Raw genomic sequence first — 25607 nt, 5'->3', positions numbered from 1 at the left:
TGGAACACAACACTATTTGGTATATATTATTGTGTTGATGCTGTTAGAATTGTAAATCATAGCTATACACTAGAAATTACGTGTTAAGTTGCGATTTTAGGTTTTTTATTCGTTTTTGACACTTTTGCGCCTAAAGTAGCTCAAACTTGGTTTGTTTTGCACGAAACTTGGCAAACACCACTCTTTGGTATATTTTGTTGTGTTGAAGTGGTTAGAATTGTAAATCATAGTCATATACTAGAAATTATGTGTTAAGTTGCGATTTTAAGGGTTTTTTAAGCGTTTTTTGCACTTTTGCGCATTAAGTAGATCAAACTTGGTTTGTTTTGCACGAAACTTGGCACACAACACTATTTGGTAAATATTATCGTGTTTAAGTTGTTGGAATTGTAAATCATAGTCATATACTAGAAATTACGTGTTAAGTTGCGATTTTAAGGGTTTTTAAAGCGTTTTTGGCACTTTTGCGCCTAAAGTAGCTCAAACTTGGTTTGTTTTGCACGAAACTTGGCAAACACCACTATTTGGTATATTTTGTTGTGTTGAAGTGGATAGAAATCTAAATCATAGTCATATACTAGAAATTACGTGTTAAGTTGCTATTGTAAGGGCTTTTTAAGCGTTTTTTTCACTTTAGCGCATAAAGTAGATCAAACTTGGTTTGTTTTGCACCAAACTTGGCACACAACAGTATTTGGTAAATATTATCGTGTTTAAGTTGTTAGAATTGTAAATCATAGTCATATACCAGAAATTACGTGTTAAGTTGCGATTTTAAGGGTTGTTTAAACGTTTTTGGCACTTTTGCGCATAAAGTAGCTCAAACCTGGTTTGTTTTGCACGAAACATGGCACAAAAAAAAATTTGCTATATATTATTGTGTTGAAGTTGTTAGAATTTTAAATCATAGTCATATGCTAGACATCACGTGTTAGGTTGCGATTTTAAGGGTTTTTAAGCGTTTAAGGCACTTTTGCGCATAAAGTAGCTCAAACTTGGTTTGTTTTGCACGAAACATGGAACACAACATTATTTGGTATATATTATTGTGTTGATGCTGTTAGAATTGTAAATCATAGCTATACACTAGAAATTACGTGTTAAGTTGCGATTTTAGGTTTTTTATTCGTTTTTGACACTTTTGCGCCTAAAGTAGCTCAAACTTGGTTTGTTTTGCACGAAACTTGGCAAACACCACTATTTGGTATATTTTGTTGTGTTTAAGTGGTTAGAATTGTAAATCATAATCATATACTAGAAATTATGTGTTAAGTTGCGATTTTAAGGGTTTTTTAAGCGTTTTTTTGCACTTTTGCGCATTAAGTAGATCAAACTTGGTTTGTTTTGCACGAAACTTGGCACACAACACTATTTGGTAAATATTATCGTGTTTAAGTTGTTGGGATTGTAAATCATAGTCATATACTAGAAATTACGTGTTAAGTTGCGATTTTAAGGGTTTTTAAAGCGTTTTTGGCACTTTTGCGCCTAAAGTAGCTCAAACTTGGTTTGTTTTGCACGAAACTTGGCAAACACCACTATTTGGTATATTTTGTTGTGTTGAAGTGGATAGAAATCTAAATCATAGTCATATACTAGAAATTACGTGTTAAGTTGCTATTGTAAGGGCTTTTTAAGCGTTTTTTTCACTTATAAGCGCATAAAGTAAATCAAACTTGGTTTGTTTTGCACCAAACTTGGCACACACACAGTATTTGGTAAATATTATCGTGTTTAAGTTGTTAGAATTGTAAATCATAGTCATATACCAGAAATTACGTGTTAAGTTGCGATTTTAAGGGTTGTTTAAACGTTTTTGGCACTTTTGCGCATAAAGTAGCTCAAACCTGGTTTGTTTTGCACGAAACATGGCACAAAAAAAACATTTGCTATATATTATTGTGTTGAAGTTGTTAGAATTTTAAATCATAGTCATATGCTAGACATCACGTGTTAGGTTGCGATTTTAAGGGTTTTTAAGCGTTTAAGGCACTTTTGCGCATAAAGTAGCTCAAACTTGGTTTGTTTTGCACGAAACATGGAACACAACATTATTTGGTGTATATTATTGTGTTGATGCTGTTAGAATTGTAAATCATAGCTATACACTAGAAATTACGTGTTAAGTTGCGATTTTAGGTTTTTTATTCGTTTTTGACACTTTTGCGCCTAAAGTAGCTCAAACTTGGTTTGTTTTGCACGAAACTTGGCAAACACCACTATTTGGTATATTTTGTTGTGTTTAAGTGGTTAGAATTGTAAATCATAGTCATATACTAGAAATTATGTGTTAAGTTGCGATTTTAAGGGTTTTTTAAGCGTTTTTTGCACTTTTGCGCATTAAGTAGATCAAACTTGGTTTGTTTTGCACGAAACTTGGCACACAACACTATTTGGTAAATATTATCGTGTTTAAGTTGTTAGAATTGTAAATCATAGTCATATACTAGAAACGTGTTAAGTTGCGATTTTAAGGGTTTTTAAAGCATTTTTGGCACTTTTGCGCCTAAAGTAGCTCAAACTTGGTTTGTTTTGCACGAAACTTGGAAAACACCACTATTTGGTATATTTTGTTGTGTTGAAGTGGATAGAAATCTAAATCATAGTCATATACTAGAAATTACGTGTTAAGTTGCTATTGTAAGGGCTTTTTAAGCGTTTTTTTCACTTTTGCGCATAAAGTAGATCAAACTTGGTTTGTTTTGCACCAAACTTGGCACACAACAGTATTTGGTAAATATTATCGTGTTTAAGTTGTTGGAATTGTAAATCATAGTCATATACCAGAAATTACGTGTTAAGTTGCGATTTTAAGGGTTGTTTAAACGTTTTTGGCACTTTTGCGCATAAAGTAGCTCAAACCTGGTTTGTTTTGCACGAAACATGGCACAAAAAAAAATTTGCTATATATTATTGTGTTGAAGTTGTTAGAATTTCAAATCATAGTCATATGCTAGACATCACGTGTTAGGTTGCGATTTTAAGGGTTTTTAAGCGTTTAAGGCACTTTTGCGCATAAAGTAGCTCAAACTTGGTTTGTTTTGGACGAAACATGGAGCACAACACTATTTGGTATATATTATTGTGTTGATGCTGTTAGAATCGTAAATCATAGCTATACACTAGAAATTACGTGTTAAGTTGCGATTTTAGGTTTTTTATTCGTTTTTGACACTTTTGCGCCTAAAGTAGCTCAAACTTGGTTTGTTTTGCACGAAACTTGGCAAACACCACTATTTGGTATATTTTGTTGTGTTGAAGTGGTTAGAATTGTAAATCATAGTCATATACTAGAAATTATGTGTTAAGTTGCGATTTTAAGGGTTTTTTATGCGTTTTTTGCACTTTTGCGCATTAAGTAGATCAAACTTGGTTTGTTTTGCACGAAACTTGGCACACAACACTATATGGTAAATATTATCGTGTTTAAGTTGTTAGAATTGTAAATCATAGTCATATATCAGAAATTACGTGTTAAGTTGCGATTTTAAGGGTTGTTTAAACGTTTTTGGCACTTTTGCGCATAAAGTAGCTCAAACCTGGTTTGTTTTGCACGAAACATGGCACAAAAAAAAATTTGCTATATATTATTGTGTTGAAGTTGTTAGAATTTCAAATCATAGTCATATGCTAGACATCACGTGTTAGGTTGCGATTTTAAGGGTTTTTAAGCGTTTAAGGCACTTTTGCGCATAAAGTAGCTCAAACTTGGTTTGTTTTGCACGAAACATGGAGCACAACACTATTTGGTATATATTATTGTGTTGATGCTGTTAGAATCGTAAATCATAGCTATACACTAGAAATTACGTGTTAAGTTGCGATTTTAGGTTTTTTATTCGTTTTTGACACTTTTGCGCCTAAAGTAGCTCAAACTTGGTTTGTTTTGCACGAAACTTGGCAAACACCACTATTTGGTATATTTTGTTGTGTTGAAGTGGTTAGAATTGTAAATCATAGTCATATACTAGAAATTATGTGTTAAGTTGCGATTTTAAGGGTTTTTTAAGCGTTTTTTGCACTTTTGCGCATTAAGTAGATCAAACTTGGTTTGTTTTGCACGAAACTTGGCACACAACACTATTTGGTAAATATTATCGTGTTTAAGTTGTTAGAATTGTAAATCATAGTCATATACTAGAAATTACGTGTTACGTTGCGATTTTAAGGGTTTTTAAAGCGTTTTTGGCACTTTTGCGCCTAAAGTAGCTCAAACTTGGTTTGTTTTGCACGAAACTTGGCAAACACCACTATTTGGTATATTTTGTTGTGTTGAAGTGGATAGAAATCTAAATCATAGTCATATACTAGAAATTACGTGTTAAGTTGCTATTGTAAGGGCTTTTTAAGCGTTTTTTTTCACTTTAGCGCATAAAGTAGATCAAACTTGGTTTGTTTTGCACCAAACTTGGCACACAACAGTATTTGGTAAATATTATCGTGTTTAAGTTGTTAGAATTGTAAATCATAGTCATATACCAGAAATTACGTGTTAAGTTGCGATTTTAAGGGTTGTTTAAACGTTTTTGGCACTTTTGCGCATAAAGTAGCTCAAACCTGGTTTGTTTTGCACGAAACATGGCACAAAAAAAAATTTGCTGTATATTATTGTGTTGAAGTTGTTAGAATTTTAAATCATAGTCATATGCTAGACATCACGTGTTAGGTTGCGATTTTAAGGGTTTTTAAGCGTTTAAGGCACTTTTGCGCATAAAGTAGCTCAAACTTGGTTTGTTTTGCACGAAACATGGAGCACAACACTATTTGGTATATATTATTGTGTTGATGCTGTTAGAATCGTAAATCATAGCTATACACTAGAAATTACGTGTTAAGTTGCGATTTTAGGTTTTTTATTCGTTTTTGACACTTTTGCGCCTAAAGTAGCTCAAACTTGGTTTGTTTTGCACGAAACTTGGCAAACACCACTATTTGGTATATTTTGTTGTGTTGAAGTGGTTAGAATTGTAAATCATAGTCATATACTAGAAATTATGTGTTAAGTTGCGATTTTAAGGGTTTTTTAAGCGTTTTTTGCACTTTTGCGCATTAAGTAGATCAAACTTGGTTTGTTTTGCACGAAACTTGGCACACAACACTATTTGGTAAATATTATCGTGTTTAAGTTGTTAGAATTGTAAATCATAGTCATATACTAGAAATTACGTGTTAAGTTGCGATTTTAAGGGTTTTTAAAGCGTTTTTGGCACTTTTGCGCCTAAAGTAGCTCAAACTTGGTTTGTTTTGCACGAAACTTGGCAAACACCACTATTTGGTATATTTTGTTGTGTTGAAGTGGTTAGAATTGTAAATCATAGTCATATACTAGAAATTATGTGTTAAGTTGCGATTTTAAGGGTTTTTTAAGCGTTTTTTGCACTTTTGCGCATTAAGTAGATCAAACTTGGTTTGTTTTGCACGAAACTTGGCACACAACACTATTTGGTAAATATTATCGTGTTTAAGTTGTTAGAATTGTAAATCATAGTCATATACTAGAAATTACGTGTTACGTTGCGATTTTAAGGGTTTTTAAAGCGTTTTTGGCACTTTTGCGCCTAAAGTAGCTCAAACTTGGTTTGTTTTGCACGAAACTTGGCAAACACCACTATTTGGTATATTTTGTTGTGTTGAAGTGGATAGAAATCTAAATCATAGTCATATACTAGAAATTACGTGTTAAGTTGCGATTTTAGGTTTTTTATTCGTTTTTGACACTTTTGCGCCTAAAGTAGCTCAAACTTGGTTTGTTTTGCACGAAACTTGGCAAACACCACTATTTGGTATATTTTGTTGTGTTGAAGTGGTTAGAATTGTAAATCATAGTCATATACTAGAAATTATGTGTTAAGTTGCGATTTTAAGGGTTTTTTATGCGTTTTTTGCACTTTTGCGCATTAAGTAGATCAAAGTTGGTTTGTTTTGCACGAAACTTGGCACACAACACTATTTGGTAAATATTATCGTGTTTAAGTTGTTAGAATTGTAAATCATAGTCATATATCAGAAATTACGTGTTAAGTTGCGATTTTAAGGGTTGGTTAAACGTTTTTGGCACTTTTGCGCATAAAGTAGCTCAAACCTGGTTTGTTTTGCACGAAACATGGCACAAAAAAAAATTTGCTATATATTATTGTGTTGAAGTTGTTAGAATTTCAAATCATAGTCATATGCTAGACATCACGTGTTAGGTTGCGATTTTAAGGGTTTTTAAGCGTTTAAGGCACTTTTGCGCATAAAGTAGCTCAAACTTGGTTTGTTTTGCACGAAACATGGAGCACAACACTATTTGGTATATATTATTGTGTTGATGCTGTTAGAATCGTAAATCATAGCTATACACTAGAAATTACGTGTTAAGTTGCGATTTTAGGTTTTTTATTCGTTTTTGACACTTTTGCGCCTAAAGTAGCTCAAACTTGGTTTGTTTTGCACGAAACTTGGCAAACACCACTATTTGGTATATTTTGTTGTGTTGAAGTGGTTAGAATTGTAAATCATAGTCATATACTAGAAATTATGTGTTAAGTTGCGATTTTAAGGGTTTTTTAAGCGTTTTTTGCACTTTTGCGCATTAAGTAGATCAAACTTGGTTTGTTTTGCACGAAACTTGGCACACAACACTATTTGGTAAATATTATCGTGTTTAAGTTGTTAGAATTGTAAATCATAGTCATATACTAGAAATTACGTGTTACGTTGCGATTTTAAGGGTTTTTAAAGCGTTTTTGGCACTTTTGCGCCTAAAGTAGCTCAAACTTGGTTTGTTTTGCACGAAACTTGGCAAACACCACTATTTGGTATATTTTGTTGTGTTGAAGTGGATAGAAATCTAAATCATAGTCATATACTAGAAATTACGTGTTAAGTTGCTATTGTAAGGGCTTTTTAAGCGTTTTTTTCACTTTAGCGCATAAAGTAGATCAAACTTGGTTTGTTTTGCACCAAACTTGGCACACAACAGTATTTGGTAAATATTATCGTGTTTAAGTTGTTAGAATTGTAAATCATAGTCATATACCAGAAATTACGTGTTAAGTTGCGATTTTAAGGGTTGTTTAAACGTTTTTGGCACTTTTGCGCATAAAGTAGCTCAAACCTGGTTTGTTTTGCACGAAACATGGCACAAAAAAAAATTTGCTGTATATTATTGTGTTGAAGTTGTTAGAATTTTAAATCATAGTCATATGCTAGACATCACGTGTTAGGTTGCGATTTTAAGGGTTTTTAAGCGTTTAAGGCACTTTTGCGCATAAAGTAGCTCAAACTTGGTTTGTTTTGCACGAAACATGGAGCACAACACTATTTGGTATATATTATTGTGTTGATGCTGTTAGAATCGTAAATCATAGCTATACACTAGAAATTACGTGTTAAGTTGCGATTTTAGGTTTTTTATTCGTTTTTGACACTTTTGCGCCTAAAGTAGCTCAAACTTGGTTTGTTTTGCACGAAACTTGGCAAACACCACTATTTGGTATATTTTGTTGTGTTGAAGTGGTTAGAATTGTAAATCATAGTCATATACTAGAAATTATGTGTTAAGTTGCGATTTTAAGGGTTTTTTAAGCGTTTTTTACACTTTTGCGCATTAAGTAGATCAAACTTGGTTTGTTTTGCACGAAACTTGGCACACAACACTATTTGGTAAATATTATCGTGTTTAAGTTGTTAGAATTGTAAATCATAGTCATATACTAGAAATTACGTGTTAAGTTGCGATTTTAAGGGTTTTTAAAGCGTTTTTGGCACTTTTGCGCCTAAAGTAGCTCAAACTTGGTTTGTTTTGCACGAAACTTGGCAAACACCACTATTTGGTATATTTTGTTGTGTTGAAGTGGTTAGAATTGTAAATCATAGTCATATACTAGAAATTATGTGTTAAGTTGCGATTTTAAGGGTTTTTTAAGCGTTTTTTGCACTTTTGCGCATTAAGTAGATCAAACTTGGTTTGTTTTGCACGAAACTTGGCACACAACACTATTTGGTAAATATTATCGTGTTTAAGTTGTTAGAATTGTAAATCATAGTCATATACTAGAAATTACGTGTTACGTTGCGATTTTAAGGGTTTTTAAAGCGTTTTTGGCACTTTTGCGCCTAAAGTAGCTCAAACTTGGTTTGTTTTGCACGAAACTTGGCAAACACCACTATTTGGTATATTTTGTTGTGTTGAAGTGGATAGAAATCTAAATCATAGTCATATACTAGAAATTACGTGTTAAGTTGCTATTGTAAGGGCTTTTTAAGCGTTTTTTTCACTTTAGCGCATAAAGTAGATCAAACTTGGTTTGTTTTGCACCAAACTTGGCACACAACAATATTTGGTAAATATTATCGTGTTTAAGTTGTTAGAATTGTAAATCATAGTCATATACCAGAAATTACGTGTTAAGTTGCGATTTTAAGGGTTGTTTAAACGTTTTTGGCACTTTTGCGCATAAAGTAGCTCAAACCTGGTTTGTTTTGCACGAAACATGGCACAAAAAAAAATTTGCTGTATATTATTGTGTTGAAGTTGTTAGAATTTTAAATCATAGTCATATGCTAGACATCACGTGTTAGGTTGCGATTTTAAGGGTTTTTAAGCGTTTAAGGCACTTTTGCGCATAAAGTAAACTTGGTTTGTTTTGCACGAAACATGGAGCACAACACTATTTGGTATATATTATTGTGTTGATGCTGTTAGAATCGTAAATCATAGCTATACACTAGAAATTACGTGTTAAGTTGCGATTTTAGGTTTTTTATTCGTTTTTGACACTTTTGCGCCTAAAGTAGCTCAAACTTGGTTTGTTTTGCACGAAACTTGGCAAACACCACTATTTGGTATATTTTGTTGTGTTGAAGTGGTTAGAATTGTAAATCATAGTCATATACTAGAAATTATGTGTTAAGTTGCGATTTTAAGGGTTTTTTAAGCGTTTTTTGCACTTTTGCGCATTAAGTAGATCAAACTTGGTTTGTTTTGCACGAAACTTGGCACACAACACTATTTGGTAAATATTATCGTGTTTAAGTTGTTAGAATTGTAAATCATAGTCATATACTAGAAATTACGTGTTACGTTGCGATTTTAAGGGTTTTTTAAAGCGTTTTTGGCACTTTTGCGCCTAAAGTAGCTCAAACTTGGTTTGTTTTGCACGAAACTTGGCAAACACCACTATTTGGTATATTTGGTATACTAGAAATTACGTGTTAAGTTGCTATTGTAAGGGCTTTTTAAGCGTTTTTTTCACTTTAGCGCATAAAGTAGATCAAACTTGGTTTGTTTTGCACCAAACTTGGCACACAACAGTATTTGGTAAATATTATCGTGTTTAAGTTGTTAGAATTGTAAATCATAGTCATATACCAAAAATTACGTGTTAAGTTGCGATTTTAAGGGTTGTTTAAATGTTTTTGGCACTTTTGCGCATAAAGTAGCTCAAACCTGGTTTGTTTTGCACGAAACATGGCACAAAAAAAAATTTGCTGTATATTATTGTGTTGAAGTTGTTAGAATTTCAAATCATAGTCATATGCTAGACATCACGTGTTAGGTTGCGATTTTAAGGGTTTTTAAGCGTTTAAGGCACTTTTGCGCATAAAGTAGCTCAAACTTGGTTTGTTTTGCACGAAACATGGAGCACAACACTATTTGGTATATATTATTGTGTTGATGCTGTTAGAATCGTAAATCATAGCTATACACTAGAAATTACGTGTTAAGTTGCGATTTTAGGTTTTTTATTCGTTTTTGACACTTTTGCGCCTAAAGTAGCTCAAACTTGGTTTGTTTTGCACGAAACTTGGCAAACACCACTATTTGGTATATTTTGTTGTGTTGAAGTGGTTAGAATTGTAAATCATAGTCATATACTAGAAATTATGTGTTAAGTTGCGATTTTAAGGGTTTTTTATGCGTTTTTTGCACTTTTGCGCATTAAGTAGATCAAAGTTGGTTTGTTTTGCACGAAACTTGGCACACAACACTATTTGGTAAATATTATCGTGTTTAAGTTGTTAGAATTGTAAATCATAGTCATATATCAGAAATTACGTGTTAAGTTGCGATTTTAAGGGTTGGTTAAACGTTTTTGGCACTTTTGCGCATAAAGTAGCTCAAACCTGGTTTGTTTTGCACGAAACATGGCACAAAAAAAAATTTGCTATATATTATTGTGTTGAAGTTGTTAGAATTTCAAATCATAGTCATATGCTAGACATCACGTGTTAGGTTGCGATTTTAAGGGTTTTTAAGCGTTTAAGGCACTTTTGCGCATAAAGTAGCTCAAACTTGGTTTGTTTTGCACGAAACATGGAGCACAACACTATTTGGTATATATTATTGTGTTGATGCTGTTAGAATCGTAAATCATAGCTATACACTAGAAATTACGTGTTAAGTTGCGATTTTAGGTTTTTTATTCGTTTTTGACACTTTTGCGCCTAAAGTAGCTCAAACTTGGTTTGTTTTGCACGAAACTTGGCAAACACCACTATTTGGTATATTTTGTTGTGTTGAAGTGGTTAGAATTGTAAATCATAGTCATATACTAGAAATTATGTGTTAAGTTGCGATTTTAAGGGTTTTTTAAGCGTTTTTTGCACTTTTGCGCATTAAGTAGATCAAACTTGGTTTGTTTTGCACGAAACTTGGCACACAACACTATTTGGTAAATATTATCGTGTTTAAGTTGTTAGAATTGTAAATCATAGTCATATACTAGAAATTACGTGTTACGTTGCGATTTTAAGGGTTTTTAAAGCGTTTTTGGCACTTTTGCGCCTAAAGTAGCTCAAACTTGGTTTGTTTTGCACGAAACTTGGCAAACACCACTATTTGGTATATTTTGTTGTGTTGAAGTGGATAGAAATCTAAATCATAGTCATATACTAGAAATTACGTGTTAAGTTGCTATTGTAAGGGCTTTTTAAGCGTTTTTTTTCACTTTAGCGCATAAAGTAGATCAAACTTGGTTTGTTTTGCACCAAACTTGGCACACAACAGTATTTGGTAAATATTATCGTGTTTAAGTTGTTAGAATTGTAAATCATAGTCATATACCAGAAATTACGTGTTAAGTTGCGATTTTAAGGGTTGTTTAAACGTTTTTGGCACTTTTGCGCATAAAGTAGCTCAAACCTGGTTTGTTTTGCACGAAACATGGCACAAAAAAAAATTTGCTGTATATTATTGTGTTGAAGTTGTTAGAATTTTAAATCATAGTCATATGCTAGACATCACGTGTTAGGTTGCGATTTTAAGGGTTTTTAAGCGTTTAAGGCACTTTTGCGCATAAAGTAGCTCAAACTTGGTTTGTTTTGCACGAAACATGGAGCACAACACTATTTGGTATATATTATTGTGTTGATGCTGTTAGAATCGTAAATCATAGCTATACACTAGAAATTACGTGTTAAGTTGCGATTTTAGGTTTTTTATTCGTTTTTGACACTTTTGCGCCTAAAGTAGCTCAAACTTGGTTTGTTTTGCACGAAACTTGGCAAACACCACTATTTGGTATATTTTGTTGTGTTGAAGTGGTTAGAATTGTAAATCATAGTCATATACTAGAAATTATGTGTTAAGTTGCGATTTTAAGGGTTTTTTAAGCGTTTTTTTACACTTTTGCGCATTAAGTAGATCAAACTTGGTTTGTTTTGCACGAAACTTGGCACACAACACTATTTGGTAAATATTATCGTGTTTAAGTTGTTAGAATTGTAAATCATAGTCATATACTAGAAATTACGTGTTAAGTTGCGATTTTAAGGGTTTTTAAAGCGTTTTTGGCACTTTTGCGCCTAAAGTAGCTCAAACTTGGTTTGTTTTGCACGAAACTTGGCAAACACCACTATTTGGTATATTTTGTTGTGTTGAAGTGGTTAGAATTGTAAATCATAGTCATATACTAGAAATTATGTGTTAAGTTGCGATTTTAAGGGTTTTTTAAGCGTTTTTTGCACTTTTGCGCATTAAGTAGATCAAACTTGGTTTGTTTTGCACGAAACTTGGCACACAACACTATTTGGTAAATATTATCGTGTTTAAGTTGTTAGAATTGTAAATCATAGTCATATACTAGAAATTACGTGTTACGTTGCGATTTTAAGGGTTTTTAAAGCGTTTTTGGCACTTTTGCGCCTAAAGTAGCTCAAACTTGGTTTGTTTTGCACGAAACTTGGCAAACACCACTATTTGGTATATTTTGTTGTGTTGAAGTGGATAGAAATCTAAATCATAGTCATATACTAGAAATTACGTGTTAAGTTGCTATTGTAAGGGCTTTTTAAGCGTTTTTTTCACTTTAGCGCATAAAGTAGATCAAACTTGGTTTGTTTTGCACCAAACTTGGCACACAACAATATTTGGTAAATATTATCGTGTTTAAGTTGTTAGAATTGTAAATCATAGTCATATACCAGAAATTACGTGTTAAGTTGCGATTTTAAGGGTTGTTTAAACGTTTTTGGCACTTTTGCGCATAAAGTAGCTCAAACCTGGTTTGTTTTGCACGAAACATGGCACAAAAAAAAATTTGCTGTATATTATTGTGTTGAAGTTGTTAGAATTTTAAATCATAGTCATATGCTAGACATCACGTGTTAGGTTGCGATTTTAAGGGTTTTTAAGCGTTTAAGGCACTTTTGCGCATAAAGTAAACTTGGTTTGTTTTGCACGAAACATGGAGCACAACACTATTTGGTATATATTATTGTGTTGATGCTGTTAGAATCGTAAATCATAGCTATACACTAGAAATTACGTGTTAAGTTGCGATTTTAGGTTTTTTATTCGTTTTTGACACTTTTGCGCCTAAAGTAGCTCAAACTTGGTTTGTTTTGCACGAAACTTGGCAAACACCACTATTTGGTATATTTTGTTGTGTTGAAGTGGTTAGAATTGTAAATCATAGTCATATACTAGAAATTATGTGTTAAGTTGCGATTTTAAGGGTTTTTTAAGCGTTTTTTGCACTTTTGCGCATTAAGTAGATCAAACTTGGTTTGTTTTGCACGAAACTTGGCACACAACACTATTTGGTAAATATTATCGTGTTTAAGTTGTTAGAATTGTAAATCATAGTCATATACTAGAAATTACGTGTTAAGTTGCGATTTTAAGGGTTTTTAAAGCGTTTTTGGCACTTTTGCGCCTAAAGTAGCTCAAACTTGGTTTGTTTTGCACGAAACTTGGCAAACACCACTATTTGGTATATTTTGTTGTGTTGAAGTGGATAGAAATCTAAATCATAGTCATATACTAGAAATTACGTGTTAAGTTGCTATTGTAAGGGCTTTTTAAGCGTTTTTTTCACTTTAGCGCATAAAGTAGATCAAACTTGGTTTGTTTTGCACCAAACTTGGCACACAACAGTATTTGGTAAATATTATCGTGTTTAAGTTGTTAGAATTGTAAATCATAGTCATATACCAGAAATTACGTGTTAAGTTGCGATTTTAAGGGTTGTTTAAACGTTTTTGGCACTTTTGCGCATAAAGTAGCTCAAACCTGGTTTGTTTTGCACGAAACATGGCACAAAAAAAAATTTGTTGTATATTATTGTTTTGAAGTTGTTAGAATTTTAAATCATAGTCATATGCTAGACATCACGTGTTAGGTTGCGATTTTAAGGTTTTTTCAGCGTTTAAGGCACTTTTGCGCATAAAGTAGCTCAAACTTGGTTTGTTTTGCACGAAACATGGAGCACAACACTATTTGGTATATATTATTGTGTTGATGCTGTTAGAATCGTAAATCATAGCTATACACTAGAAATTACGTGTTAAGTTGCGATTTTAGGTTTTTTATTCGTTTTTGACACTTTTGCGCCTAAAGTAGCTCAAACTTGGTTTGTTTTGCACGAAACTTGGCAAACACCACTATTTGGTATATTTTGTTGTGTTGAAGTGGTTAGAATTGTAAATCATAGTCATATACTAGAAATTATGTGTTAAGTTGCGATTTTAAGGGTTTTTTAAGCGTTTTTTGCACTTTTGCGCATTAAGTAGATCAAACTTGGTTTGTTTTGCACGAAACTTGGCACACAACACTATTTGGTAAATATTATCGTGTTTAAGTTGTTAGAATTGTAAATCATAGTCATATACTAGAAATTACGTGTTACGTTGCGATTTTAAGGGTTTTTAAAGCGTTTTTGGCACTTTTGCGCCTAAAGTAGCTCAAACTTGGTTTGTTTTGCACGAAACTTGGCAAACACCACTATTTGGTATATTTTGTTGTGTTGAAGTGGATAGAAATCTAAATCATAGTCATATACTAGAAATTACGTGTTAAGTTGCTATTGTAAGGGCTTTTTAAGCGTTTTTTTCACTTTAGCGCATAAAGTAGATCAAACTTGGTTTGTTTTGCACCAAACTTGGCACACAACAGTATTTGGTAAATATTATCGTGTTTAAGTTGTTAGAATTGTAAATCATAGTCATATACCAGAAATTACGTGTTAAGTTGCGATTTTAAGGGTTGTTTAAACGTTTTTGGCACTTTTGCGCATAAAGTAGCTCAAACCTGGTTTGTTTTGCACGAAACATGGCACAAAAAAAAATTTGCTGTATATTATTGTGTTGAAGTTGTTAGAATTTTAAATCATAGTCATATGCTAGACATCACGTGTTAGGTTGCGATTTTAAGGGTTTTTAAGCGTTTAAGGCACTTTTGCGCATAAAGTAGCTCAAACTTGGTTTGTTTTGCACGAAACATGGAGCACAACACTATTTGGTATATATTATTGTGTTGATGCTGTTAGAATCGTAAATCATAGCTATACACTAGAAATTACGTGTTAAGTTGCGATTTTAGGTTTTTTATTCGTTTTTGACACTTTTGCGCCTAAAGTAGCTCAAACTTGGTTTGTTTTGCACGAAACTTGGCAAACACCACTATTTGGTATATTTTGTTGTGTTGAAGTGGTTAGAATTGTAAATCATAGTCATATACTAGAAATTATGTGTTAAGTTGCGATTTTAAGGGTTTTTTAAGCGTTTTTTGCACTTTTGCGCATTAAGTAGATCAAACTTGGTTTGTTTTGCACGAAACTTGGCACACAACACTATTTGGTAAATATTATCGTGTTTAAGTTGTTAGAATTGTAAATCATAGTCATATACTAGAAATTACGTGTTAAGTTGCGATTTTAAGGGTTTTTAAAGCGTTTTTGGCACTTTTGCGCCTAAAGTAGCTCAAACTTGGTTTGTTTTGCACGAAACTTGGCAAACACCACTATTTGGTATATTTTGTTGTGTTGAAGTGGATAGAAATCTAAATCATAGTCATATACTAGAAATTACGTGTTAAGTTGCTATTGTAAGGGCTTTTTAAGCGTTTTTTTCACTTTAGCGCATAAAGTAGATCAAACTTGGTTTGTTTTGCACCAAACTTGGCACACAACAGTATTTGGTAAATATTATCGTGTTTAAGTTGTTAGAATTGTAAATCATAGTCATATACCAGAAATTACGTGTTAAGTTGCGATTTTAAGGGTTGTTTAAACGTTTTTGGCACTTTTGCGCATAAAGTAGCTCAAACCTGGTTTGTTTTGCACGAAACATGGCACAAAAAAAAATTTGCTGTATATTATTGTGTTGAAGTTGTTAGAATTTTAAATCATAGTCATATGCTAGACATCACGTGTTAGGTTGCGATTTTAAGGGTTTTTAAGCGTTTAAGGCACTTTTGCGCATAAAGTAGCTCAAACTTGGTTTGTTTTGCACGAAACATGGAGCACAACACTATTTGGTATATATTATTGTGTTGATGCTGTTAGAATCGTAAATCATAGCTATACACTAGAAATTACGTGTTAAGTTGCGATTTTAGGTTTTTTATTCGTTTTTTGACACTTTTGCGCCTAAAGTAGCTCAAACTTGGTTTGTTTTGCACGAAACTTGGCAAACACCACTATTTGGTATATTTTGTTGTGTTGAAGTGGTTAGAATTGTAAATCATAGTCATATACTAGAAATTATGTGTTAAGTTGCGATTTTAAGGGTTTTTTAAGCGTTTTTTTGCACTTTTGCGCATTAAGTAGATCAAACTTGGTTTGTTTTGCACGAAACTTGGCACACAACACTATTTGGTAAATATTATCGTGTTTAAGTTGTTAGAATTGTAAATCATAGTCATATACTAGAAATTACGTGTTACGTTGCGATTTTAAGGGTTTTTAAAGCGTTTTTGGCACTTTTGCGCCTAAAGTAGCTCAAACTTGGTTTGTTTTGCACGAAACTTGGCAAACACCACTATTTGGTATATTTTGTTGTGTTGAAGTGGATAGAAATCTAAATCATAGTCATATACTAGAAATTACGTGTTAAGTTGCTATTGTAAGGGCTTTTTAAGCGTTTTTTTCACTTTAGCGCATAAAGTAGATCAAACTTGGTTTGTTTTGCACCAAACTTGGCACACAACAGTATTTGGTAAATATTATCGTGTTTAAGTTGTTAGAATTGTAAATCATAGTCATATACCAGAAATTACGTGTTAAGTTGCGATTTTAAGGGTTGTTTAAACGTTTTTGGCACTTTTGCGCATAAAGTAGCTCAAACCTGGTTTGTTTTGCACGAAACATGGCACAAAAAAAAATTTGCTGTATATTATTGTGTTGAAGTTGTTAGAATTTTAAATCATAGTCATATGCTAGACATCACGTGTTAGGTTGCGATTTTAAGGGTTTTTAAGCGTTTAAGGCACTTTTGCGCATAAAGTAGCTCAAACTTGGTTTGTTTTGCACGAAACATGGAGCACAACACTATTTGGTATATATTATTGTGTTGATGCTGTTAGAATCGTAAATCATAGCTATACACTAGAAATTACGTGTTAAGTTGCGATTTTAGGTTTTTTATTCGTTTTTGACACTTTTGCGCCTAAAGTAGCTCAAACTTGGTTTGTTTTGCACGAAACTTGGCAAACACCACTATTTGGTATATTTTGTTGTGTTGAAGTGGTTAGAATTGTAAATCATAGTCATATACTAGAAATTATGTGTTAAGTTGCGATTTTAAGGGTTTTTTAAGCGTTTTTTGCACTTTTGCGCATTAAGTAGATCAAACTTGGTTTGTTTTGCACGAAACTTGGCACACAACACTATTTGGTAAATATTATCGTGTTTAAGTTGTTAGAATTGTAAATCATAGTCATATACTAGAAATTACGTGTTAAGTTGCGATTTTAAGGGTTTTTAAAGCGTTTTTGGCACTTTTGCGCCTAAAGTAGCTCAAACTTGGTTTGTTTTGCACGAAACTTGGCAAACACCACTATTTGGTATATTTTGTTGTGTTGAAGTGGATAGAAATCTAAATCATAGTCATATACTAGAAATTACGTGTTAAGTTGCTATTGTAAGGGCTTTTTAAGCGTTTTTTTTCACTTTAGCGCATAAAGTAGATCAAACTTGGTTTGTTTTGCACCAAACTTGGCACACAACAGTATTTGGTAAATATTATCGTGTTTAAGTTGTTAGAATTGTAAATCATAGTCATATACCAGAAATTACGTGTTAAGTTGCGATTTTAAGGGTTGTTTAAACGTTTTTGGCACTTTTGCGCATAAAGTAGCTCAAACCTGGTTTGTTTTGCACGAAACATGGCACAAAAAAAAATTTGCTGTATATTATTGTGTTGAAGTTGTTAGAATTTTAAATCATAGTCATATGCTAGACATCACGTGTTAGGTTGCGATTTTAAGGGTTTTTAAGCGTTTAAGGCACTTTTGCGCATAAAGTAGCTCAAACTTGGTTTGTTTTGCACGAAACATGGAGCACAACACTATTTGGTATATATTATTGTGTTGATGCTGTTAGAATCGTAAATCATAGCTATACACTAGAAATTACGTGTTAAGTTGCGATTTTAGGTTTTTTATTCGTTTTTGACACTTTTGCGCCTAAAGTAGCTCAAACTTGGTTTGTTTTGCACGAAACTTGGCAAACACCACTATTTGGTATATTTTGTTGTGTTGAAGTGGTTAGAATTGTAAATCATAGTCATATACTAGAAATTATGTGTTAAGTTGCGATTTTAAGGGTTTTTTAAGCGTTTTTTGCACTTTTGCGCATTAAGTAGATCAAACTTGGTTTGTTTTGCACGAAACTTGGCACACAACACTATTTGGTAAATATTATCGTGTTTAAGTTGTTAGAATTGTAAATCATAGTCATATACTAGAAATTACGTGTTACGTTGCGATTTTAAGGGTTTTTAAAGCGTTTTTGGCACTTTTGCGCCTAAAGTAGCTCAAACTTGGTTTGTTTTGCACGAAACTTGGCAAACACCACTATTTGGTATATTTGGTATACTAGAAATTACGTGTTAAGTTGCTATTGTAAGGGCTTTTTAAGCGTTTTTTTTCACTTTAGCGCATAAAGTAGATCAAACTTGGTTTGTTTTGCACCAAACTTGGCACACAACAGTATTTGGTAAATATTATCGTGTTTAAGTTGTTAGAATTGTAAATCATAGTCATATACCAAAAATTACGTGTTAAGTTGCGATTTTAAGGGTTGTTTAAATGTTTTTGGCACTTTTGCGCATAAAGTAGCTCAAACCTGGTTTGTTTTGCACGAAACATGGCACAAAAAAAAATTTGCTGTATATTATTGTGTTGAAGTTGTTAGAATTTCAAATCATAGTCATATGCTAGACATCACGTGTTAGGTTGCGATTTTAAGGGTTTTTAAGCGTTTAAGGCACTTTTGCGCATAAAGTAGCTCAAACTTGGTTTGTTTTGCACGAAACATGGAGCACAACACTATTTGGTATATATTATTGTGTTGATGCTGTTAGAATCGTAAATCATAGCTATACACTAGAAATTACGTGTTAAGTTGCGATTTTAGGTTTTTTATTCGTTTTTGACACTTTTTGCGCTAAAGTAGCTCAAACTTGGTTTGTTTTGCACGAAACTTGGCAAACACCACTATTTGGTATATTTTGTTGTGTTGAAGTGGTTAGAATTGTAAATCATAGTCATATACTAGAAATTATGTGTTAAGTTGCGATTTTAAGGGTTTTTTAAGCGTTTTTTTGCACTTTTGCGCATTAAGTAGATCAAACTTGGTTTGTTTTGCACGAAACTTGGCACACAACACTATTTGGTAAATATTATCGTGTTAAGTTGTTAGAATTGTAAATCATAGTCATATACTAGAAATTACGTGTTACGTTGCGATTTTAAGGGTTTTTAAAGCGTTTTTGGCACTTTTGCGCCTAAAGTAGCTCAAACTTGGTTTGTTTTGCACGAAACTTGGCAAACACCACTATTTGGTATATTTTGTTGTGTTGAAGTGGATAGAAATCTAAATCATAGTCATATACTAGAAATTACGTGTTAAGTTGCTATTGTAAGGGGCTTTTTAAGCGTTTTTTTCACTTTAGCGCATAAAGTAGATCAAACTTGGTTTGTTTTGCACCAAACTTGGCACACAACAGTATTTGGTAAATATTATCGTGTTTAAGTGGTTAGAATTGTAAATCATAGTCATATACCAAAAATTACGTGTTAAGTTGCGATTTTAAGGGTTGTTTAAACGTTTTTTGGCACTTTTGCGCATAAAGTAGCTCAAACCTGGTTTGTTTTGCACGAAACATGGCACAAAAAAAAAATTTGCTATATATTATTGTGTTGAAGTTGTTAGAATTTCAAATCATAGTCATATGCTAGACATCACGTGTTAGGTTGCGATTTTAAGGGTTTTTAAGCGTTTAAGGCACTTTTGCGCATAAAGTAGCTCAAACTTGGTTTGTTTTGCACGAAACTTGGCAAACACCACTATTTGGTATATTTGTTGTGTTGAAGTGGATAGAAATCTAAATCATAGTCATATACTAGAAATTACGTGTTAAGTTGCTATTGTAAGGGCTTTTTAAGCGTTTTTTTCACTTTAGCGCATAAAGTAGATCAAACTTGGTTTGTTTTGCACCAAACTTGGCACACAACAGTATTTGGTAAATATTATCGTGTTTAAGTGGTTAGAATTGTAAATCATAGTCATATACCAAAAATTACGTGTTAAGTTGCGATTTTAAGGGTTGTTTAAACGTTTTTGGCACTTTTGCGCATAAAGTAGCTCAAACCCTGGTTTGTTTTGCACGAAACATGGCACAAAAAAAAATTTGCTGTATATTATTGTGTTGAAGTTGTTAGAATTTTAAATCATAGTCATATGCTAGACATCACGTGTTAGGTTGCGATTTTAAGGGTTTTTAAGCGTTTAAGGCACTTTTGCGCATAAAGTAGCTCAAACTTGGTTTGTTTTGCACGAAACATGGAGCACAACACTATTTGGTATATATTATTGTGTTGATGCTGTTAGAATCGTAAATCATAGCTATACACTAGAAATTACGTGTTAGTTGCGATTTTAGGTTTTTTATTCGTTTTTGACACTTTTGCGCCTAAAGTAGCTCCAAACTTTGTTTGTTTTGCACGAAACTTGGCAAACACCACTATTTGGTATATTTTGTTGTGTTGAAGTGGTTAGAATTGTAAATCATAGTCATATAACTAGAAATTATGTGTTAAGTTGCGATTTTAAGGGGTTTTTTAAGCGTTTTTTGCACTTTTGCGCATTAAGTAGATCAAACTTGGTTTGTTTTGCACGAAACTTGGCACACAACACTATTTGGTAAATATTATCGTGTTTTAAGTTGTTAGAATTGTAAATCATAGTCATATACTAGAAATTACGTGTTACGTTGCGATTTTAAGGGTTTTTAAAGCGTTTTTTGGCACTTTTGCGCCTAAAGTAGCTCAAACTTGGTTTGTTTTGCACGAAACTTGGCAAACACCACTATTTGGTATATTTTGTTGTGTTGAAGTGGATAGAAATCTAAATCATAGTCATATACTAGAAATTACGTGTTAAGTTGCTATTGTAAGGGCTTTTTAAGCGTTTTTTTCACTTTAGCGCATAAAGTAGATCAAACTTGGTTTGTTTTGCACCAAACTTGGCACACACACAGTATTTGGTAAATATTATCGTGTTTAAGTGGTTAGAATTGTAAATCATAGTCATATACCAAAAAATTACGTGTTAAGTTGCGATTTTAAGGGTTGTTTAAACGTTTTTGGCACTTTTGCGCATAAAGTAGCTCAAACCTGGTTTGTTTTGCACGAAACATGGCACAAAAAAAAATTTGCTATATATTATTGTGTTGAAGTTGTTAGAATTTCAAATCATAGTCCATATGCTAGACATCACGTGTTAGGTTGCGATTTTAAGGGTTTTTAAGCGTTTAAGGCACTTTTGCGCATAAAGTAGCTCAAACTTGGTTTGTTTTGCACGAAACTTGGCAACACCACTATTTGGTATATTTTGTTGTGTTGAAGTGGATAGAAATCTAAATCATAGTCATATACTAGAAATTACGTGTTAAGTTGCTATTGTAAGGGCTTTTTAAGCGTTTTTTTTCACTTTAGCGCATAAAGTAGATCAAACTTGGTTTGTTTTGCACCAAACTTGGCACACAACAGTATTTGGTAAATATTATCGTGTTTAAGTGGTTAGAATTGTAAATCATAGTCATATACCAAAAATTACGTGTTAAGTTGCGATTTTAAGGGTTGTTTAAACGTTTTTGGCACTTTTGCGCATAAAGTAGCTCAAACCTGGTTTGTTTTGCACGAAACATGGCACAAAAAAAAATTTGCTGTATATTATTGTGTTGAAGTTGTTAGAATTTTAAATCATAGTCATATGCTAGACATCACGTGTTAGGTTGCGATTTTAAGGGTTTTTAAGCGTTTAAGGCACTTTTGCGCTTAAAGTAGCTCAAACTTGGTTTGTTTTGCACGAAACATGGAGCACAACACTATTTGGTATATATTATTGTGTTGATGCTGTTAGAATCGTAAATCATAGCTATACACTAGAAATTACGTGTTAAGTTGCGATTTTAGGTTTTTTATTCGTTTTTGACACTTTTGCGCCTAAAGTAGCTCAAACTTGGTTTGTTTTGCACGAAACTTGGCAAACACCACTATTTGGTATTTTTTGTTGTGTTGAAGTGGTTAGAATTGTAAATCATAGTCATATACTAGAAATTATGTGTTAAGTTGCGATTTTAAGGGTTTTTTAAGCGTTTTTTGCACTTTTTGCGCATTAAGTAGATCAAACTTGGTTTGTTTTGCACGAAACTTGGCACACAACACTATTTGGTAAATATTATCGTGTTTAAGTTGTTAGAATTGTAAATCATAGTCATATACTAGAAATTACGTGTTACGTTGCGATTTTAAGGGTTTTTAAAGCGTTTTTGGCACTTTTGCGCCTAAAGTAGCTCAAACTTGGTTTGTTTTGCACGAAACTTGGCAAACACCACTATTTGGTATATTTGGTATACTAGAAATTACGTGTTAAGTTGCTATTGTAAGGGCTTTTTAAGCGTTTTTTTCACTTTAGCGCATAAAGTAGATCAAACTTGGTTTGTTTTGCACCAAACTTGGCACACAACAGTATTTGGTAAATATTATCGTGTTTAAGTTGTTAGAATTGTAAATCATAGTCATATACCAGAAATTACGTGTTAAGTTGCGATTTTAAGGGTTGTTTAAAACGTTTTTGGCACTTTTGCGCATAAAGTAGCTCAAACCTGGTTTGTTTTGCACGAAACATGGCACAAAAAAAAATTTGCTGTATATTATTGTGTTGAAGTTGTTAGAATTTCAAATCATAGTCATATGCTAGACATCACGTGTTAGGTTGCGATTTTAAGGGTTTTTAAGCGTTTAAGGCACTTTTGCGCATAAAGTGCTCAAACTTGGTTTGTTTTGCACGAAACATGGAGCACAACACTATTTGGTATATATTATTGTGTTGATGCTGTTAGAAATCGTAAATCATAGCTATACACTAGAAATTACGTGTTAAGTTGCGATTTTAGGTTTTTTATTCGTTTTTGACACTTTTGCGCCTAAAGTAGCTCAAACTTGGTTTGTTTTGCACGAAACTTGGCAAACACCACTATTTGGTATATTTTGTTGTGTTGAAGTGGTTAGAATTGTAAATCATAGTTATATACTAGAAATTATGTGTTAAGTTGCGATTTTAAGGGTTTTTTTAAGCGTTTTTTGCACTTTTGCGCATTAAGTAGATCAAACTTGGTTTGTTTTGCACGAAACTTGGCACACAACACTATTTGGTAAATATTATCGTGTTTAAGTTGTTAGAATTGTAAATCATAGTCATATACTAGAAATTACGTGTTAAGTTGCGATTTTAAGGGTTTTTAAAGCGTTTTTTGGCACTTTTGCGCCTAAAGTAGCTCAAACTTGGTTTGTTTTGCACGAAACTTGGAAAACACCACTATTTGGTATATTTTGTTGTGTTGAAGTGGATAGAAATCTAAATCATAGTCATATACTAGAAATTACGTGTTAAGTTGCTATTGTAAGGGCTTTTTAAGCGTTTTTTTCACTTTAGCGCATAAAGTAGATCAAACTTGTTTGTTTTGCACCAAACTTGGCACACAACAGTATTTGGTAAATATTATCGTGTTTAAGTGGTTAGAATTGTAAATCATAGTCATATACCAAAAATTACGTGTTAAGTTGCGATTTTAAGGGTTGTTTAAACGGTTTTTGGCACTTTTGCGCATAAAGTAGCTCAAACCCTGGTTTGTTTTGCACGAAACATGGCACAAAAAAAATTTGCTATATATTATTGTGTTGAAGTTGTTAGAATTTCAAATCAATAGTCATATGCTAGACATCACGTGTTAGGTTGCGATTTTAAGGGTTTTTAAGCGTTTAAGGCACTTTTGCGCATAAAGTAGCTCAAACTTGGTTTGTTTTGCACGAAACTTGGCAAACACCACTATTTGGTATATTTTGTTGTGTTGAAGTGGATAGAAATCTAAATCATAGTCATATACTAGAAATTACGTGTTAAGTTGCTATTGTAAGGGCTTTTTAAGCGTTTTTTTCACTTTAGCGCATAAAGTAGATCAAACTTGGTTTGTTTTGCACCAAACTTGGCACACAACAGTATTTGGTAAATATTATCGTGTTTAAGTGGTTAGAATTGTAAATCATAGTCATATACCAAAAAATTACGTGTTAAGTTGCGATTTTAAGGGTTGTTTAAACGTTTTGGCACTTTTGCGCATAAAGTAGCTCAAACCTGGTTTGTTTTGCACGAAACATGGCACAAAAAAAAATTTGCTGTATATTATTGTGTTGAAGTTGTTAGAATTTTAAAATCATAGTCATATGCTAGACATCACGTGTTAGGTTGCGATTTTAAGGGTTTTTAAGCGTTTAAGGCACTTTTGCGCATAAAGTAGCTCCAAACTTGGTTTGTTTTGCACGAAACATGGAGCACAACACTATTTGGTATATATTATTGTGTTGATGCTGTTAGAATCGTAAATCATAGCTATACACTAGAAATTACGTGTTAAGTTGCGATTTTAGGTTTTTTATTCGTTTTTGACACTTTTGCGCCTAAAGTAGCTCAAACTTGGTTTGTTTTGCACGAAACTTGGCAAACACCACTATTTGGTTATATTTTGTTGTGTTGAAGTGGTTAGAATTGTAAATCATAGTCATATACTAGAAATTATGTGTTAAGTTGCGATTTTAAGGGTTTTTTAAGCGTTTTTTGCACTTTTGCGCATTAAGTAGATCAAACTTGGTTTGTTTTGCACGAAACTTGGCACACAACACTATTTGTAAATATTATCGTGTTTAAGTTGTTAGAATTGTAAATCATAGTCATATACTAGAAATTACGTGTTACGTTGCGATTTTAAGGGTTTTTAAAGCGTTTTTGGCACTTTTGCGCCTAAAGTAGCTCAAACTTGGTTTGTTTTGCACGAAACTTGGCAAACACCACTATTTGGTATATTTTGTTGTGTTGAAGTGGATAGAAATCTAAATCATAGTCATATACTAGAAATTACGTGTTAAGTTGCTATTGTAAGGGCTTTTTAAGCGTTTTTTTCACTTTAGCGCATAAAGTAGATCAAACTTGGTTTGTTTTGCACCAAACCTTGGCACACAACAGTATTTGGTAAATATTATCGTGTTTAAGTGGTTAGAATTGTAAATCATAGTCATATACCAAAAATTACGTGTTAAGTTGCGATTTTAAGGTTGTTTAAAACGTTTTTGGCACTTTTGCGCATAAAGTAGCTCAAACCTGGTTTGTTTTGCACGAAACATGGCACAAAAAAAAAAATTTGCTATATATTATTGTGTTGAAGTTGTTAGAATTTCAAATCATAGTCATATGCTAGACATCACGTGTTAGGTTGCGATTTTAAGGGTTTTTAAGCGTTTAAGGCACTTTTGCGCATAAAGTAGCTCAAACTTGGTTTGTTTTGCACGAAACTTGGCAAACACCACTATTTGGTATATTTTGTTGTGTTGAAGTGGATAGAAATCTAAATCATAGTCATATACTAGAAATTACGTGTTAAGTTGCTATTGTAAGGGCTTTTTAAGCGTTTTTTTCACTTTAGCGCATAAAGTAGATCAAACTTGGTTTGTTTTGCACCAAACTTGGCACACAACAGTATTTGGTAAATATTATCGTGTTTAAGTGGTTAGAATTGTAAATCATAGTCATATACCAAAAATTACGTGTTAAGTTGCGATTTTA

The 25607-nt window shown here is 32.8% G+C and overlaps 1 protein-coding gene across 1 annotated transcript in view; it reads right to left on the bottom strand.

Annotated features, from left to right (window-relative positions):
- LOC130823269 (uncharacterized) overlaps positions 1 to 25607 on the bottom strand; it is a 144705-nt gene that overhangs the window by 117704 nt on the left and 1394 nt on the right. The window lies entirely within an intron of this gene.

The sequence above is a fragment of the Amaranthus tricolor genome, chromosome 9 (assembly GCF_026212465.1).
Source record: "Amaranthus tricolor cultivar Red isolate AtriRed21 chromosome 9, ASM2621246v1, whole genome shotgun sequence".
NCBI classification, from domain to species: Eukaryota; Viridiplantae; Streptophyta; class Magnoliopsida; order Caryophyllales; family Amaranthaceae; genus Amaranthus; species Amaranthus tricolor.
The sequence above is the reverse complement of the archived record's forward strand: the minus strand, read 5'-3'. Positions and strand labels throughout refer to the sequence as shown.